At 47.6% G+C, this 19,176-nt stretch overlaps 1 protein-coding gene across 1 annotated transcript in view; it reads right to left on the minus strand.

Moving 5' to 3' along the window:
- Positions 1-19,176, minus strand: part of LOC146191365 (glutamate receptor 1-like) — a 244,493-nt gene that overhangs the window by 98,133 nt on the left and 127,184 nt on the right. The window lies entirely within an intron of this gene.

Consider the following 19,176-nt stretch of genomic DNA (forward strand, 5'->3'; position numbering starts at 1 on the left):
CCACTTTCTGTAACGTTGATGTTTTCCGGGTAAAATACGGCGTCGAAGCAGGAGGTCATGTGGAGCGCGTCCGCTCCATCTGTCCCCCTAGCGGTGTCTCTCCCAACTGATCAAGTGTTTTGTCCTTTCTGCCCAGGTAGTGTCGATACAATAATCCTTCTTTCTCATGCAAGGTTACATTGCGTCTAGCGATGTCCTCTTTGGCCGTGACGTGCAACTTTGCTAAGGTAGGATCTCGCCTTTGCTTCGTTATCAGAGACTATGTTTTCACTTGCAACAGACGATAAAAGTTATGTGAGGCCGGGGATAACAGTGATTCTTCAGCGCTGTCTGCCTCATCTGATTGTTCGAAAAAAGGTAGGGGTATTGAAGTGGAATGGCTTTTGAAACGGCGGCCTCAGTGACGAGCTCTCCGAATGGCCCGCAAATCCTCACTCTAGCCATTGGTAGGCATACACTGTGTTCTTCCACTGCCTGTTTTATCCAGACCACTTCCCCATTGAAGCCATCCGCTGTACCATATGATAGGTGGACAACATCCATCGTCGCGGCGCTATCGGGAATCGCTCTGCAGTGTTTTCCGTTTACCTGCAGTTCGTGCAAATACGGCCGAAGGAGCTCTAGGCTCTTGTCGCTATCATCAACGCATGAGAACACCACTCGCGGCTTCGTACACTTAGCTGCAAAGTGCCCGACACTATGGGAGTTGTAGCAGCGAAGTGATCTGCTAGCCTCAGGTTCTCTTTTCGTGGCTTTCTTTACGTCTCTCTTCGACTGCTCTTCGCGTTTTTCCGGCACTCTTCTGGTTGCCTCGGCTTCCTCTGAACTTTTCATATTCGCACCCTTTCGGCTAGGTAAATGTCACCCGCACCGCGTTTCTCGCGGGTGACATTTCCTCCTCGTTGCTCAGTTTTCTTCGCGTCACGCACTCTTCTGCGAGTTCGGCAGCTTTTTCAACTGTGTCAACCTTTTCCCTGTCTTGAACACAGTTTCACCGCATGAGGGATGCTTCGGTAAAATTGTTTGAGGCAAATGCATTCGAGGATTTTATCTCGCCTTTCATACGCTAGCGCTCCCTTAAGTCATTCGAGAAGGTTGACCCTAATTGCATAATGGAACTCAGAATAGCCTTCACGGTCACTCTTGCTTGCGTTTCTAATCCGCTGACGGACGGCTTGCACTGAGCTGGCTTTGATATTGTCATAATCGGCTGCCTCCTCCGCACTTAGTCTCGCGATAACTTCAGCTACTTCACAGGATAAGACGGTCAGAAGCTGTTGTGGCCAGGTATCGCGTTCAAAGTTCTCATGTTCACCGTCTCTCTCAAAATTTCCAAGCAACAATGCCATGTCCCTCACAATTTTAAATGGTTGCATGTACTTATTCATGCGATATGATTATCCATCGCTTGCTCTTTTAGGAGTCTCTGCTCTCACTCTAGAAGTTTCTTGTCTTTAGTTTTCGAGCTGCAAATGCTTTAGTTCTCTCCTGTTTCTCAGCTTCCCCCTTTTCACGTTCCTTTTCTTTTTCCCACTCCCGCTCGGCTTCTTCCTTAAGTCGTTTCTGCTCTTTTTCAGCTTTCTTCTTAGATTCCTGAACGGTTTTTCATGAATCTAGGAGCTGGTCATTATCCTCTACGTGTTTAAGAATGTTCTTACACCTGCCCATCTTTGACATTTTGCTCTGCCCCTCTAGTCCCGGCTCTTTGCACAACAATAGCAAGTCCGCCCTCGACAACTTCAATAGGTCCATATTTCCTGCTTTGGCTCTGCTCTCACGTGAAATTGTTGGTTCTCTTGTCTCAGCTAATACTGCTTGATTTTCAGTATTTCAAGATTATTTACTCAAAATCTGAAGCCTGGCGAATCATTTGCGAAAGCCAAACGCTCACCCGCAGAAGCAGTACAATGTCGCCCAGTCTATCCCGCCGCTGCCACCAGATGTTGCGTGTCGAGGGTCCGGTAGCTGTGCCTCGGGTCTGCAGAGGGGCTGGCCCTCAGCAGCAAAGATGAAAGATGGGCTCAGTAACGAAGTTGCATTAAAGGAAATGTATTCTCATTCTTAACACACAAAAAAGGAGTACAGACAGACGTCACATCGTCAAAGCAATGTAGAGGAATGACAGTAACAATGGGGCCGGATGCTCTTAAATAGAGTCCAGTCCTTCACACCCTTCCCTTTTCGACCAATGAGTGTAGCTTTCCCGTCGGCGCTGGCGTTGGGACGAGTCAATGAGGCGGATAATTCCAACCTCGTTGCTAGAGGGGGGGGGGGGGGGGGATTTCTGTTCTGTTTATCTTTCACACACGGACACAGACCGGAGTGCGCAGCAGTCTTGAACTCTCCAGGAGGTAACAACAGCTCGGTCAGGTGACGGCGCCGGGCCCAGACGAATAAATGGGAAGGGGGGGGGGGGGGGGGGGGGGGGGGGGGGGGTTGGTCTACCGCATCCTCCGCGGCGGCACGCATCGCTCGACCTTGGATGACCGTCTCGGATGGCGCTGTGGTTGTGATGAATTAGAACGCAACACCGACGAATGGTGTCAAATGCAGGCCTCTGGCGCCACGGCGTCCTCCCACTGCGGCGGCATTGACGGCACCGTTTGCTGGGCACGCTCGGGTTACTATGTGGGACTCCTCCGGCAAACAGCGGGATACACGACCTCAACAGCCTCGATTTTTTAACTACACACTCCGCTTTCAGTGACTGTTCTTCTGGACTGCTTCATCTACACCTGCCGTTCTGTCCTGATGAAGAAGCTCATGAAACTTCAACGCTTCGTCTCCGCTCCGCTACATTTACTCGCCCACCACCAGAAGCCGCTGTCATCGTTTCGAACGTCGCCTTTTCCCTCCGTTCCTGATGGCGACTACGTTGTTTGCCCCCATAACTGACGTGACTCTGCAGCGTAGAATCGCTCTCCCTTACAATATTGTACACGTAGCGAATAACCATACTTATATTCTACTTCTGAACTTCAATGTTTTGTGCAAGTTCTTTCTGTGAGCATTTCTCTCGCCGAATTGACCCCAGTGTCCGACTTTAATGTGTCTGCTCTTTTACTCTAGCCTATTGCTGAAATGCCGACACGACCTGCACCGTTCTCATCTAGGAAGGCCCGCAAATAAAGAATGGTTGCTCCTGACTTGAATCCTGATCGTGCTAAAGCACTTACGACCCTTCTGACTTCGTACAGTGATATTTTTTATTTTGGTGACAGACCCTTGGGTCAAACGCCCCTCGTTACTTCATCGCGTCGATACCGGAGAAGCCAGCCCAATTCACAGAAGACCTTACCGAATCGCCATTTCTGAACGTCGCGTCATACAAGCTGAAGTAGACGCGATGTTGGCAAGAAACATTATAGAGCCTTCGAGTTGCCCCTGGGCGTCACCTGTCATGCTTGTTAAAAAGAAGGACAATACCTGGAGGTTCTGCGTTGATAACCGACACCTGAATAAAATTACAAAGGACGTTTCAAAAGTGTAACTTTGGCTGAAAATTCGCTGGTAGCTGTCACAGCCATCTTCGACCTGTCCCTCTTGCAATTTAGATCTGCTCCTCCCTCGCGAATATTTTTTTTTTCAGTATCCCCTCGGTATCACCTACCGAGTCAAGCCATCATGAACGTGTGGGAGAGAAAGCGGTCATGTTGGTGGCCATGTCTGCTTATTAAAATCCACGTTTCTTTGGTGCAAAACGAACGCTCTAATGTTCTGAACGTGTGCAAGGGCTTACTCGATGCACATTTCATCATTAAAGCTTGGTCTATCCATTCTATTCAAAGAAGAAGAAAAACATAATGTTTTCTGTTTAAATGAGCGTTTCCGTATCAGTCGCTTGCTCAGCGGCGTTCAAACGCCTGCTCAGAGAATTCACTTCACTCTTCCCGCAAACATCCCATTCATATTACTTTCAGGAGCCCGTAAAGGCTACCGCGCAATATCTGTCGTTCGGCTGTTGAAAAGCAGTTCTCAAGAGGAGAGGAAAGCGGCAAACCTCACGCCGCTTTCTTCTCGTCGCCGCTAGCTTATGACGGCGCCTATCCCGTCCCACTGCTCCCTCGTCTTTCAGACGTAGCAGCGAAGGCGCACAGGGCCTCCACGGAGAGTCCCGAGTATGCTGGAGCGCCCGAACGTGACTGGAACCACAGAGAGGGGCGAGAAGACGTCTTTTCGAGCCCAGCTACTACCCGATGCCACGCAGAGGGTAATAACGACCGCGCCGGTTCCCGCAGAGACATCTTCGGTGATGCCACGGCGGATAGTGGGAGGAGGATAGGCAGCCAAAGAGGAGGCGAACTGGGAGTCGAAGGGGAGGCGAGCTCGCAATTTTTCGCCAACACGGCCAGCGTGATATGAATGTGGGAAGCACAAGTAGATGAAGATGGCGCGTCGCGCACACGTGTGGCAAGCGTTCTCCGTGCAGATTATGTTACATGTATGCTATGCGTCACGCAGTCGCGCGGCAATTATTTCGCGGGTGTTCTTCCCGCAGGATGTTTGCCAGGTAAAAAGGGTGCCGACGACGCCAAATTTTGGGGCCGGAACAATATGGAGCGCTATTCTTGACGTGAAATATGATCGTTGCCATCTTTGCGACGATGTGGAGCAGCGTGCGTAATAAGGATGCCGTCGTGTCGACATCAGACGGTGCCTTACCTACCGAACGCGATGGTTGCAGGAGGCCGAATTGAGCATGTTTAATATCCGGCTCTTTCGTAAGTGAAAACGGCGGTGAAGAAACGGAGGGGGATGGCAAGCGCGAGCCTCCTCCCCATTTTGTTGTCGATCTGCTCTCCTTTTTAAGCAAAGCCCTGTCTCTGTGTGCGGTCCGCTTAGCTCTTCTGCGAGCACGTTACCTAACACTCGCCTTTTATCTGTTGCGCAATCACCTTGCACGTCAGCTCTGCCACTTTTATGCTAAAAAATAGTGCGCTATGCAACAAGCAAAGACAAAGTGGAGAAAAAGCTGGTTGCCTTCCGAGCTTATCTCCACTGTTCGCTCGGCGTTATTACAAAATACTCAGCACGTGCGTAATTAGGCACCTGTTCCACTTCCGTTCCGTTGCATCTTCGCCGTAGGCGTTGAGGATCGTCAAATAACTCATATTTCATGTTTTGTTTTTGCTTGAACAAAATGCATAGGTGCTCTCGCGCGATAATTGATTCTGAGCATCGAGAATAGCAAAAATTAAGAAAGGTGTAGAGACAGAGCCTCAGCCCCATATCTCTTCTGACAGCGTGTGTCGAAAGCATTAAGCCGCTGGGTCCAAACCTTTTTCGCTGGATTGAAATGCCAGAAAAGGAAACGGGGAAGTGTATCTTCATTGTAGTGACAGACGATGCATGGAGATCATCCTGAGTAGCTTGAGAGAAGAGGGCGCCAGATACTCGTGTAATTTTACCTAAGGCAATTGTATTTTGTTCCATTAAAGATAGACATGCACACGCAAATCCATAAACGAAGCATGCATCCGGCATGTCATGACTGGAGCTATATTTCCCAGATAGTTACTTGCAGCATCGATCCTGCGCGTTTTAGAGCCGAAATAATCATCCTGTTAGAATCTGACTAATAACACGTTGTTGGTCTTTCACACACTGATTATACTGAACTAATCTATTTCGGATGTTTCTGCTTATTTGTTTTATTAATTATAGCATGATTCCGGCGTTTCTTTTGTATTGAGTTTCGTGCTGAGTTATTTTCAACAACGTTGTTTGTATCACGCTTCTTCTTGTACTTGCCTTTGTTTCGTTTCACTGCGCCCTCCATGGACCCTCAGTAACAGGAAGGGTCTGAGGGTAAAATAAATGAACAAAAAAAAAAAAACAAATGAAACTCTTCGCAACATCTGAGCGCACTCTGCTGTACAGACGACGATGAAATGTGGCATTTATTGGTTCGCCTCTGCACTACACTGGCATAAATACTTATTTCGGTACCACTATGACTGTGTCCGTCGGGACATCAGACGGCGTTTTACCACCTGCTCGTTTGTTTCAGGTGGGACAAGAAAACGTGGTACGGATTCCCACGCACTGTCATTGCAGATGATGATGCCGCTTTTCTGTTCAGCGAAAAGACTTCACGAGAAAGGAAAGCGAAATGACTACACTGGGCCATATGTTTATAGGTCATATATGCTGTGGTAAGAGCAAGAGCGTATAGTCGGCGCGCTCAAAAGAAGATGTGAACCAGAGCTCCTTTTTTACTCTCTTGTCCGTGTATTTGTAGTACCTGAGCATTATTACTTGCACAGCCATTCCTCTTCACAAGGTGCTCGCAACGACACTGACAACTCAATGTGGCCAGCCAGCCACTCAATTTGGCCTGCCACCAGTAAACTTCTTATGGTTTGCCATGGGTGGCAGTACGCAGATAGCACTGAGTTGCATTCAGACCAAGATACCCATACTTCAAGAGGACGTTCCACTGCAATGAAGTTTCCTGCCTCTTTCAAAACCATCTTTTTTTAAAAAAGAAAACGATGATATATGTGCAAGGCAGCTGTTCATGTCTGCCTTTACGAAAAGCAGAAAAAACCGAAAAGTCGACAGTTCGCTTTTACCGAATACAGAAAGGAGTTGCAATCCAGCGGTCTCATTGTGCCCTCTTTGCCGTGAAGTTGTAGGAGCTAGTGCGCTGTTAATTTTGCAACTATGAATGCAAAAGGGATGCTACTGGTTAGTTCCCGAGGTGCTTGTAGATGAAGCAGCCGTTCTACACCGATTCTGCTGTTTCGCCAACCATCTTTCACGCGAAGCTAATTCGGCTTTTGTTTTTATAGCAAGACGTCTAGCGAATTTCGAAGCCAGTTTATTGGAGTGGTTGCAGTGTGCTGCAGGCATATTCTCTCGGGATTGATCCCCTTTCCCATGCTGCCAATGCTGCTTTGCGTTTATTCCATGAAAAACAATATACATTTAGCCGTACAAAAGGCCGCGTTATATCACAAAATCCAGAGGCTGTGATATGGATACAGCCATCGGACTCAGCGGTCACATTCCGTCCACAGCGGCTGGTTGGAGGAGTCCAAAATAAAAAGCGACGGATGCATAACAGCTGATACACATTTCCTCTTAAGCCACCTCGTCTGAAATTTAGTTTGCAGTAGTATAAATAATTGCTCTTAAGACATGTCTGTTACAAAAACATATGCCGTGAATGCTTATAACGTATTATAGTTATATCTTTAAGTTTTGGAATATAGAAACAAGCAGCTGCATTTGATTAAAGGCGATATGAGCCTTGTATGCAAGTAACACAACTAACACAATCCAATAAAGCAGCGGTGACGCGAGCCGCCACCTCGAACAATACAATGCGCCCAGCTTTATGACAGCCCCGTTGGGACACGTCTGGGAACTTACAGAATGATGCTGCAGAACAATCTGGAACTGAGCTTCTCTTTCACACAACAATGACGACACAACAGCCTATGTTCCGTCCTTTTCCTTTGTGATTTCTTCCGTATGACTGCCCTTTCACTTGAGACTTACAGAATGTTGGCCTGAATAGCCGGCTGAATAGCCTGAATAGATGCCTGCGCCAACGAACGACGCCAAAAACTAGGTCTTGCGGAGAGAGCAGTGAGGCAAAAAGACAGGGTGGACAGCCGGAAAAGTTTAAAAAATGTTAAGGACAGGCTTAACAACGAAACCTAAGTAGACAATGCGAAAACAACTGACTCTGCCCTGAATGTATGCGAACCCCAAGGACACCGCAGGCAACGTAGTACATTTGTGCAGATATATGTACCGGTGCGAATGAAGTTTGCCTGTTGTTTGAAGAAGAAGCCAATGTGGGATGTAGAAGAAGAAGCGAAGCAGCAGCAGAAGAAGCGAGCGCTGTCTTTAATGGTACGACGCGACAGCATAGGCTACCATATGGCATATAAAGCCCCCCTTTAACTAAACCGTACGAAGGGTTAAGGGGGCCCGCAACTAGGGGCCTTCGCCATTTGCGGCGGGGTTCCTTGTCACTGCTGTATCTGCATCTGTTATGCATTCCGAATTGCACAAGCTGACGCCCCTGTGGCGGACGATGGCTGTTGCGATGCGCGTCTTTCTCTTTCTTTTTCTCTAATCTCAAATCTCTCCGCGCGAGACAGGCGTGGTTGCTAAACTAAAAGCATTTGGCAGGCCCGTGCATTCTCCCTTCCTCCTTCCTTCATTCGGGACAACAACAAGCCGTATGAATATGCCTGCACGACCTAGGAGTAAAGTGCATTCAGATGTCATTACAGGCTAATTCTGATACCTCTTTCTCATATGAAGGGAGAGGCCCGAGTTGGCAGCTACAGCCAAACGTAACATCAGGCAACCCTTAGGCCAGTCAGTGGGCAGGCATGTCACCTGACAGTTACCGACATTCTGCGCCATGCTTTTTTGTATGTGACACACAATCCGGCCGAGCAACGATGGGGGGGGGGGGGGGGGGTAGTAAGGCGTTTGGTTTAAAATAAAATAAGTTTTAGTCCATGACATGAGGTTCAGCAGCATACATTGTTGGGCGAGTTGGTTCATGACGATGGAAAGGTATGTGCGCAAAAAAGACGATCATAACGTGATCCTCTTTTTCGCGCACATACCTTCCCATGACATGAGGTGTGAGGGGCTTGGCGTACTCTAGAGAGAAAGACCCAAAAAAGAGGACGTAGCAACAGATCAACTTTCGGTCTTCAAGTCGGTACTATCAAGGTCCGATAATGCGTGCATTTTTTTTAAGTCCCTGTGGATAAAGCAAATGATGCCACTGTACACGCGCAGAAATAGGGGCATCCGTGCAAGCTATTAAAGCACCCCCCCCCCCCCTCCCCCTTCGCGCCTTAATACTCGATAAGCAGAACACTCGTAGAAGTGCTGATGCGTCCTTGATAAATCACCGGTAGGAAAAGTTTAGCTAAACTGTGAGTATTTCATTAAAAAATTTCCATTGTGATTGGCGGTGCAAAGCCCACGTATCCTGATCACTTAATTGAGAACTAAAGCTTGTTTATATCTGCCTCAGCCCTCTGCTAGCAAAGCCATCATAATGGAGTATAGGAGAAATAATATATATATATATATATATATATATATATATATATATATATATATATATATATATAGGTGTTTTTGTTTCAATACGCATCATCTTACATGTCATCCTCCACACTTCCTTTTCTGGTCCTTTAGGCATCGCAGTCCCAGGTCTCTAGACCACAAACTCTCACGATCGACCCAAATGACTGGGCCGGGAACTACGCCCGCTCATTCGAACAGGCCAGCTCTGAGCTTCCGCAGTGCTGGCAATAGGGAACGTAAATGCGAGTTGGCTTTTAGTTGCCTAAGCACTGTGACGTCTATCCGCTGCCAGGAGCGAAAAGCTGCGGCAAAGGCCGCGCTCACCGTTCCCCACGCGGCTGCTGCATCGCTTGCAGCCACCGTCGGCTCTGATTGCGTGGATCGCCTTTGCTCGCGAGCCGGCACCATGCATTCCAATTAGGAGCGCACGGCCCGCCGCGCTTATTGCCGGCGCTCGCGGTGGCAGCGGTTCAGCGTTTTGCCTCGGCGACGCGAAGCCCGAGGTGCACCTCTGCGAAGCGCCGCCGCATGTGCTGCGACGGAAGCGCCGGCGGCTTCCCGTGCAGGCGGGATAGGAGCGCGGTGCGCCGCGGCAACTAATGGGCCCGCGGTTGTCGTCGGAGCAATTTCCCGCCCCACGAACCCAATAGGCCTCCCTGCATGTGTGTTATCTTTCTTTTTTTTCTACGACTCTCTGGTCCTCCTCGTTTTTTCCCCAGCGATCTCTTTTCGTGGCCTGCCCCAACGCCTGCGGCACACGACTATGTAGTTTTAACTTTCGGATAATGCAGCCTGCGGATGTGGGAAGTGGGGATGCAGATTAGTTGGGGATTGTATTCTTTTTTTTTTGTTCCTTCCTTGTGATTTGAGAAGGAAGAGCACGAGATATACGTCTAGTTAAAAACAGCCGCTCTGAATAAAAAATAAAAACGTAAGAAAAACGCCTCTGCGGCTGTGAGGCGAGAAAAAGAGAATTCTTTTGGGGCCTTGCGGCTTTACGCTCGTCTATGATGTAGGGTCGATTCTTTCTTTTTTCTTCGCGCCTCATTAACGGCGAAGGAGAACCGGTTGCTACTTTTCTGCTTTGAGGGGAGTTTTGCGAGCGCGCGTGCTTAAAGTCGCTGTGACATGAGACGGCTGTGTAGAGCAAGTGGAAAACCGGAAGTGCTGGGATGCGCTTTTTACATTATTATGGACCACTTGAGCCGCAGTCTTTTGGCATGAATAAACGGTCGCGTATAAGCTTCGCGGAATATTTTTACGGTAGGAAGCGGTGCGCGGTGAGCTGCTTATCATGACAGGACATGCTGAGACGATCCTCTACGCCTTGGTCTAAAGTAGCTGCGAGAGCTTCTTCAAGTGCGGGCATAACAGAGGACCGCCGAATTCGAAGGTACCTACCGGATCAGCCAGCACATCTGAATCAAAGTTGGGTGTAGAGCTACGATTTCGAACGCAAGCGCTTGATGGTGAACATGGTCCGTGTTTTGGCGGCATTCTTTTTAAGGAAAAATCTGCATGTCATAAAATGAATCTGGTATTTCAGATAATGTACACGATGACCTTCCGCAGGGGGTAAGCTTTCCCCTTAAAACAAGTTTCATTCTAAGCGAAAGCCTCCTATGCTCGTCCTGGATCTCCTCTTACGCTCACACGTGACGCAGGATTGGCTAGATAGCGCTTACGTTCTTTTTGAAGCGACAAAATCTGTGTGCAATTGTTTCTTTCAGGGGCGAGATTTGTCTCGCAAGGGGTAATGTGTAAGGGAATATCTATTGCAGCCCATTCCAGTGTTTATTAAAAAACAAACAAAAAACAAAAAAACAAAATTCATATTGTTCAATTCAGATGGCTTGATTAGCGCCTTAATTTACGGCAGTAATATTCTAACAGGTCGTGGATTGTGCGAGTTTTCGGTGCCTGAGCCAAATTTTCATTCTGCTTTCGCCATATTTATATAACCGGTGGCTAAAAAACAGTTTTGATTAATAGTAGAATGAGCGATAATTACAGTGCCTATCCTTACTTGCCCGTTTTTTCAGTTAGTTTTCGTCCGGCTCCAAAGATTATACAGGAAAGCTTGCAATAAGCCAAAGCCTCTGCCTAATATCGCTGTTGTGATTAGCGTACGTATTCAAACATATAACGTGCGAGTATTGACAGCTTCGGCGTGCGGAACGGCAGAGAAATTCTTTATATCAACTGCTTTCTTAATATCTACTCTGTTGTAACAGGATGATGTGGTGCGCTGCTGCGTGTTTCAGATCAATTAATTGTGTAGATGTAGGGAAAACAAGACTCAACAACAAGAGGAAACACCACCGGAATATCTGCTAAATGAAGCGGAACCAACAAAGGGGAAGACAAGGAGGGGAAGGGGGAGGACGTAGGGAGGCTGAATATATTCTGTTCGCTTTTTTGTCATCTTTTTGTAACATTAATCTTGTAAACGACTTAAAGAACGCGAAAGGTCAACATTAAACGCTGCTCGCAAAGCATGGGGCGCTTCAAGTGTGGCGCGTAATTAAAGCTGTTTCAATTAGGCTCTTTCGCTATTCGCATTCCAGCGCTAATGGCTTTTCATTAAAAGCCCGCGCCATCTAAAGAATGTTATTTTTATTTTCATCAGCACACCTGAGGAATGAAAGGCTTATTCTATAGGCTGAAAGCGTAGCCGCCACTCGCACCCTTTCTTCCTCTGTTATTCCTTTGGTCTTTGCACCGCACCGCGATGACAGGACAACTGTTTATAGCTTGCATCGCCTGATTCATTTTTTTCTCTTTTTTTTTTTTTTTTTGTGTGTTTTCAGAACGGTAATCACAGTTTGCGTTTTTCTCCGGGGCACGGGCTTCACGAAATTGAATACTTTCTTCTATAGCCGGTGAGCTGGTGTGGAACTGGGCGCTGCTATGATGGAGCGGCAACTGTGGACTACGTAATCTAGGACACGTGTTTGAGCTGGGAGAAAACAAAAAACAAAAATAAGATTTTTATTCCTCTTGCCAGTCCTCGTGCTATGCTCTGCAGTTTTTGTGTAGTCGGCGGAAAAAGTTTACGGTCCAGGCGAGTAGCGAAGAAATTTCGAGAGCACTGTGGAATTTACACTGCAGAAATGCGAAAACCTGAAGGCGTTGCACGTGCACGCGGTGCATCACGTTTGCTCTCATTATCATTATCAACCAAATGCACCGTCATCATCATTGCTAACATCATCCATCATTGTCATTATTATTAATTACAACGTTATTTTCATTGACATTATCATCACCATGGTGGGCAAGGAGAATTCTGATGTGCGTATGTCGATCCCGAGCGTGGCGAATTTGGTTAAAACACTCGGCTTGGGATCCGAGGGATAGAGGTTAGATTCCCGGCGCAGATGTGATTTTTAACTATTGGCTAACCAGTGACCCATTAATGTTGTGTTATCATCAATACTCAATTTTTTAGTTGCGTTGAGGACGTCATCATTTTGATTGACCAGGCTCCTGCAGACTAAATTTTCGAAATTGTCGGCTAACCGGATGTGACGTTACATTAGCTATAGTGTGACGGAAGTGTGGTGCTAGTTGCGTTGATGACGTCATCATTTTGATTGACCAGGCTCCTGCAGACTAAATTTTCGAAATTGCCGGCTAACCGGATGTGACGTTACATTAGCTATAGTGTGACGGAAGTGTGGGGCAGAATCGTAGCAGACTATATGAGCCATTAAAGGTTTTTGCCTTAAAATTGACCATATGCTCGTAGCTAACCATCCAGTGTAGAAAGCTCTGACCAGTCGTGACAGCCAGCGAGAAGCGGGAAGGACCAATTGAAAAAAAAAAAAAAAAAGAAAGAAAGAAAACAACTAGCGTGAGTGTTTTTTTTTCTCCCACAAAAGCTTCTGAACGCCTTCGCGGCCTTCACATACGCGTGTGAGATTTAATCCTGCTACGTGCACTTCTGCAGGCATTAACTGCTGGCCGCACGTGCAAGTTGAGCAGTGATTTCCATGCGCCGTTGATTCGAAGTGAGCAGGACCTTGGCGAAGCATGGGTGCCTCTGCAAACAGCAAAATCTTTCTTCCTGTTTCTCGGTTAAAAAAAAAAAGAAAAAAAAAAATGCTCCGAGAGCACTGCAGAATCTGCAGGGGAGAAATGCGAATCCTGAGCGTTGCTGATGCATACGGTAAATCGTGCGGCTCTTGTTGAACACAACCAGCGTTCCCTTGAACGAATCGAAGTTCACCGGTGTTCAAATTGGTTCACAGGAAGGGAAAGGCGCAGTAGCTGTCACACTTGTAGCTGTGGACACCTGAACCCCCACCGTAAGGGAAGGGAGGAAGGTGTGAGTGAAAGTGGAAAGAGAGAAAGGGGGGCCGTAGTGGAGGGTTGCGGAGTAATTTGGACCACCTGGGGATCTTTAACGTGCGCTTACATCGCACAGCACACGGACGCTTCTTCGTTTTGTAATTGGTTTACAGGAAAGGAAAGGCGCAGTATCTGTCATTCACGGAATCTCGCTCACATATCTCGCGGACAAATCTCGCTGCCGCGAGATCTTCACTTGAGCCTAGATAGGCTTTCACCGTAATAATTGGTTTATAGGAAGGGAAAAGCGCGGTATCTGTCATGCTTCTTTCTGTGGACACCTGAAGTTTTTTTCCAACGCGTCGACACGCCGGCGACCGAATTTTAGCGTAAAGGGGATAGTAAAGCCTTCGCTTTAAAAATTAGAAGCAACTACAGCGATGCGGAGAACAAGGAACAAAAAAAAAACGACGAAAAAGCGCTATAGAGGCAGGCTTGGAGGCAAGAAGTTGAGCATGGACACCGGTTGAGAAAGGAGTACGGACGATGGGATACATTAATGGTTCCTAATGTTTCCGAGACAACCGATGCGGCAAGTAGGGGCCTTCTCTCACGGCTGGAGAAGTGCGCTGAGTGTACGGCGTCGCAATATGCGGGCTTGCAGGAGAGGACGATTGAGCCCAACCTTGATTACTACACTCCATCCGGCAGCAGCCGACGAGTGGGCGGCCCCGACCAAGTTGTTAATGGAAGCAGAGAAGGTGGAGCGAGGAACGAATAAGAAACATTCGGGTGCCCCAAGATTAGGGCAAAGGAAAACTGACCCCGAGGTCGAGGAAGTGAGGACAGGGAAGAAAGAGAGATTGGGCAGTTGGAATGGGAAGGAGCTTCGCGACGCTGCGGCAGGGTTGCTAGAACGCGCGCTGTTCGACTCGCCGGCCGCATCCTTGTACGCACTAATGGTCAATGTTCTGTGATAGCGCGACCGACAAGGGGAATAGGATCATGAGCGGTACGTCGCTTCGACGATTTCCGAAGCACCCAAGGTTGTGTTTTTTTTTTGCACATGAATATATTATGTGCGAATTTAAAGTAACGTGCTGGTTGGACGATTACCTATACGAGGCTCGCGTGCTCTCTGGTATGAATCTCTGGTATGTGTCATGAACTGCGTGGGTAACGATGTCATAGATATTATTCATTGCGTTGTCTCTCTAAAACGCCCGGTGGCAAAGAACACCTGACCTCCAGGCTTAAATGGTGTCTTTAGTAAGACCAGACTTCTTCAAGACAGCTCGGGTTCCGAGCGCTTCGGTTCGGCTCGTGTTCACCGGAGTGGTTTCCCTGAATGCCTTTCGCAACCACTTGGGGCATTTTAACTCGTAACAAAATCTTAAGCCGCAAAAAGCAATGACACAAATTTTACGCAGCGCAAGACTGACAGAATGTTTACATATTACAGCGGGGAGAGGGCCAGCGTATCCCTGTATTTCCCTAATTTCTCTACAGGATCCTGGCGCCCTTGTGTCTTAACTACGATGGCACTAGAGTCGTAATCGTGCAAGCGACGTACTCAACTTCACTCCAGTTTTAAGCGGCCATGCTAGCGGCCTATCCTTTCGACTCAGCTAAGTCTGGACTTAGCTAACACAGTCTTAAGATCGTTTCGTGCAAGCGGGCTCTGTTCTTTCCTTGGGCAGCCGTAGAAGTCTTCCTTTGCGCGCTTGAGTGACCATTCTCGACTTATTAAGGCGCGTGCTTAGCGCTTGGCAGTTTACCTCAAATCAAACTTCTTTAAGCACGCACGCACGCACGCACGCACGCACGCACGCACACACACACACACACACACACACACACACACACACACACACACACACACACACACACACACACACACACACACACACACACACACACACACACACACACACACACACACACACACACACACACACACACACACACACACACACACGCACACACGCACACACGCACACACGCACACACGCACACACACACACACACACACACACACACACACACACACACACACACACACACACACACACACACACACACACACACGCACACACAGACACACACGCACGCACACACACACACACACACACACACACACACACACACACACACACACACACACACACACACACACACACACACACACACACACACACACACACACACACACACACACACACACACACACACACACACACACACACACACACACACACACACACACACACACACACACACACACACACACACACACACACACACACACACACACACACACACACACACACACACACACACACACACACACACACACACACACACACACACACACACACACACACACACACACACACAACATTCGTTACATTACTTGGTGCGTTTCAGCCCACGTTTAGAAACAAAAGAGCGCACGTGAGCATCGCATCTCATCACATCCTTTTTGACAATTATTGAAAGGCTTTCAGAAATATGGAGCTTATTTTGCTGTAAGTTGATTTTTCTTGTATGGCTATTTAATTTAGCTAGTCATTGTTGCTACCATAGGCTGGCAGGCTGGAGATGCGTCAATTGACCTGTTGAAGTTCTGTAAAAAATAAAGAAGGTCCAGCAAAATATGAGCTGGAGCGTCTTCCCGTGCTTTTTCGATGGGTTATCTTTTCGGCGAGGGGTGAAAATTGACAGCGACGGACTTTCGTAATGACCAAAAAGCAGCCGTTCGAGAGAAGAAAATAAACAATGCAATAAAAAAATAAACCAGGCTGGATCTGATTAGTTTTAAGGACGATGCTAGCGAATAAAGACGCTCTCGGTTTTGGGAAGAAGGCTCCCCCAGACGCTCATTATAATGAACTCTTAACTCTTGTCGATTCTCTCTTAGAATATTTTTATCATCAAAATACGAGAGAGGTTTCGAAAGTATAGTTCCGCCATTTATTTTCACACGAAAGCTTATTTTCACCAAGAATACACCGTGACTGCATGAAATGCATACGCACTGTTATTCGATATAGTTGCCACCGACATTGAAGAACCCACTCTGGTAAAAGTCAATGCCCTGCGATGCAAGAAATTGTCTCACAGCCTCCTCCACCTCAGCACTGCTTTGGAAGTGATGTCTAAATGCAAGAAACAGGTTAATGTCCGATGGGGCAAGATCTTGGCTGTAGGCCGGATGATCCAGCCTCTCCCATCCTAAGCGACGAATCTGATCTTGTGTGAGCCTTGCTTTGTTTGGATTTATAGTGTCTTCACAGGGCACTGACTTTTACCAGAGTGGTTTCTTGAAGCTCATCGCACGTTATGACAAATGTCTGAATGTAATGGTGACTGTGTTGAAAAATAGTAAATATACACGTTTTATGATGCCGTGACGTGTTTATTTGGCCAGTCAATTTTTCTTGTGCAAATAAAGGACAAAATTTACTTTCGGAACCTTCCTCATAAGTTAACGTAAAATTAGAATTAAAAATTACAAGGGTTCAACGCCGCTGAACAAAATATTGAGCTAAAGCATTAGCTGCGGCTGACCGAGCGTTCTTCTCTTTTTCTGCTTCCTCAGCTCACATATAAAGCCCCGCTTTAACCAAGCCGTATGAACGTGCCTTAGTGGCCTATAAGGTAACGTGAATGCCAGAGTCCTAGCAGGCGGATTCCGACATAACCGTCCCATGTGAAACGAGAGACCCAAGTTGGCAGCTCCTGCCAACTGAGCCGCGGCTACGACCTCGCCACGCCAACCGCTTGAGTTGGGAGCCCATCTCTCGCTTTTGTGTCACATGGGGTGTGAAGTCACAGCGTCACGTGGGTAAGACGGGGCTACCGCCGCGCTACGCCGACCGCTTGAGTTGGCAGCCCAGCTCTCACCCTAGTGTCACGTGGGGTGTGACGTCACAGCTTCACGTGGGTAAGACGTACGTGGCTACCACCACGCTACTCTGAAAGTTCGAAACCTAGTGTAGTATTGCTTTCTCAATAAAAACCGGATTGCTCTGGGTTTCATAATTTAGGTGTTTCAGTCCTTCCTCAACCAGGCTCAGCAAGCTACCAAATTAAGTTCGGGTCAAGCTAACCCCAGCGTCACGACACCGTGATAATTTTGAACACAGGGGTTTATTAAAACTAGAGGCGAACAAAAATGTCCCGTATTTGAGTCTATGCCAGTGAAAAAATGGTGGTAAGTTGGGGAAGATTAAAAGAAAATAAAAAGAGCATGCAGAAACGGGGAACATTGAAGCTGCGCTTCACATAAGAACAATTCTCTGGGAGATTACGTAAAGACGACCTGACATCCCTATTACTGGCAAGGCTGCGTGCTCTCAGTTCGGTCATTCTCTCAGTGCTCCTTCGAGAAGGTGCCAGTCTTAGGCCTTGATTGAGAGGATGACATGCGAAAATACGGTTCGCTTCCCTTTATCGACCGACGCCGACTCAACGGGCGAGGGCGAGGACCGCACAGAATCTTGGAAAGAAAAAAATGAGGAGGGAGGAAAACTCTCCTCGAAGAGCATGCAATATCTCTCTGGGAATAATAAATACGGAGAATAATAATAATAAAAAAAGCGCTTTGAAAAGCAAACCGAGCAATAGCTTCAAGGAGTGGCGGGGAAAATTTTCACCGTTTCAGATTCCGCGGCACGTAATCAAGCGAAACCACTGCCTCGATTGGAACTGGGGAAGAGGGGAAGGTGGGGACCAGAAAAGGCGGTGTCTCATAACGGTGGCTCACGTATATAGGGAAAGAGGGACACACGAAAGAAGAAGCGCCCTGCTTGAACTACTTTCTCGTGGAATCCATAGCTGCCTCTGTTTTTCTTTGCCTCGAAGTGCTCGGCGACGCGCGGACGTGCAAAAAGGCCTGCTCGTGCGTGCCCCGACCCGTGGAGAATCAGAAATCTCGGATATAACGAAAACGCATACGCTCATTCCGGGCCCTGTGCGGACGTGTCTCGCCCTATTATAAAGGAAGCGAACGTCGGCCCGCATTTCACGCCTGGAGGGTTGACATCAGCGTGAAAGCGGGATCTATATTATTTTATATGTTTTCACTTCTCGCAACGGGAGCCTGAGAAACAGAGAGCTAGTACATTTCGATGTGTCTCGAAAATGCAGTATACAGAACTGCAGAGAAATTAAGCTCCTTTCAGGCAGCACCTCTAAAAGCTTCAAAGGCGATCAACGAGATCAGTGCGGGAAATGCGCGTGCGTATGGCTCTTCTATAGCCCGCTCCAAGATTATGTTATTCCCTATGTAAAGGAATGACAGATACACTAATACTCGTTTCTGAATCCCCTATTGTGTTGTGGGAATTTCCTTCTAGGTTTCTTCGACCATGTAAGGTTCCCAGTAGACGGCGGCTTTCTTTTTTCCTTTTCTTTTCAGGCTAAAAATTCGAGCTCAATCGCAGCTCCTCAGCCTTATGCTCAGAGAGGTGGACACCCCCCTGCCTTCTGCCCTTGGTATGCTCATGAGTTTTCGAGTATTAGATGCTTCTAACCGGGTGTGCAAAGATACAGCTGTGTATTAAAGAAACTGCCAAAGTTGTCTCCTCCTCCAACGTGACCATACCATCTGGCATTGTGGCAGTGCATTACCCGTCGACAATTCCCCCCTCGGGCGCGACTTCCATGCGCAAAAGAGAAATGAGCGTTGGTGTGGATTTTCAGCTCGACTAATCGGACAATGTTTTTCTCTAATATCGATACCAACGCTCTCTCTTCAACAGCCTGCCAGAGGCGTATTCCCTGTTATTTTTTAGGCTATGAAGCTAA

Source organism: Amblyomma maculatum, chromosome 4 (genome assembly GCF_055883805.1).
Source record: "Amblyomma maculatum isolate TAMU_Amacu chromosome 4, ASM5588380v1, whole genome shotgun sequence".
Taxonomy (NCBI): domain Eukaryota; kingdom Metazoa; phylum Arthropoda; class Arachnida; order Ixodida; family Ixodidae; genus Amblyomma; species Amblyomma maculatum.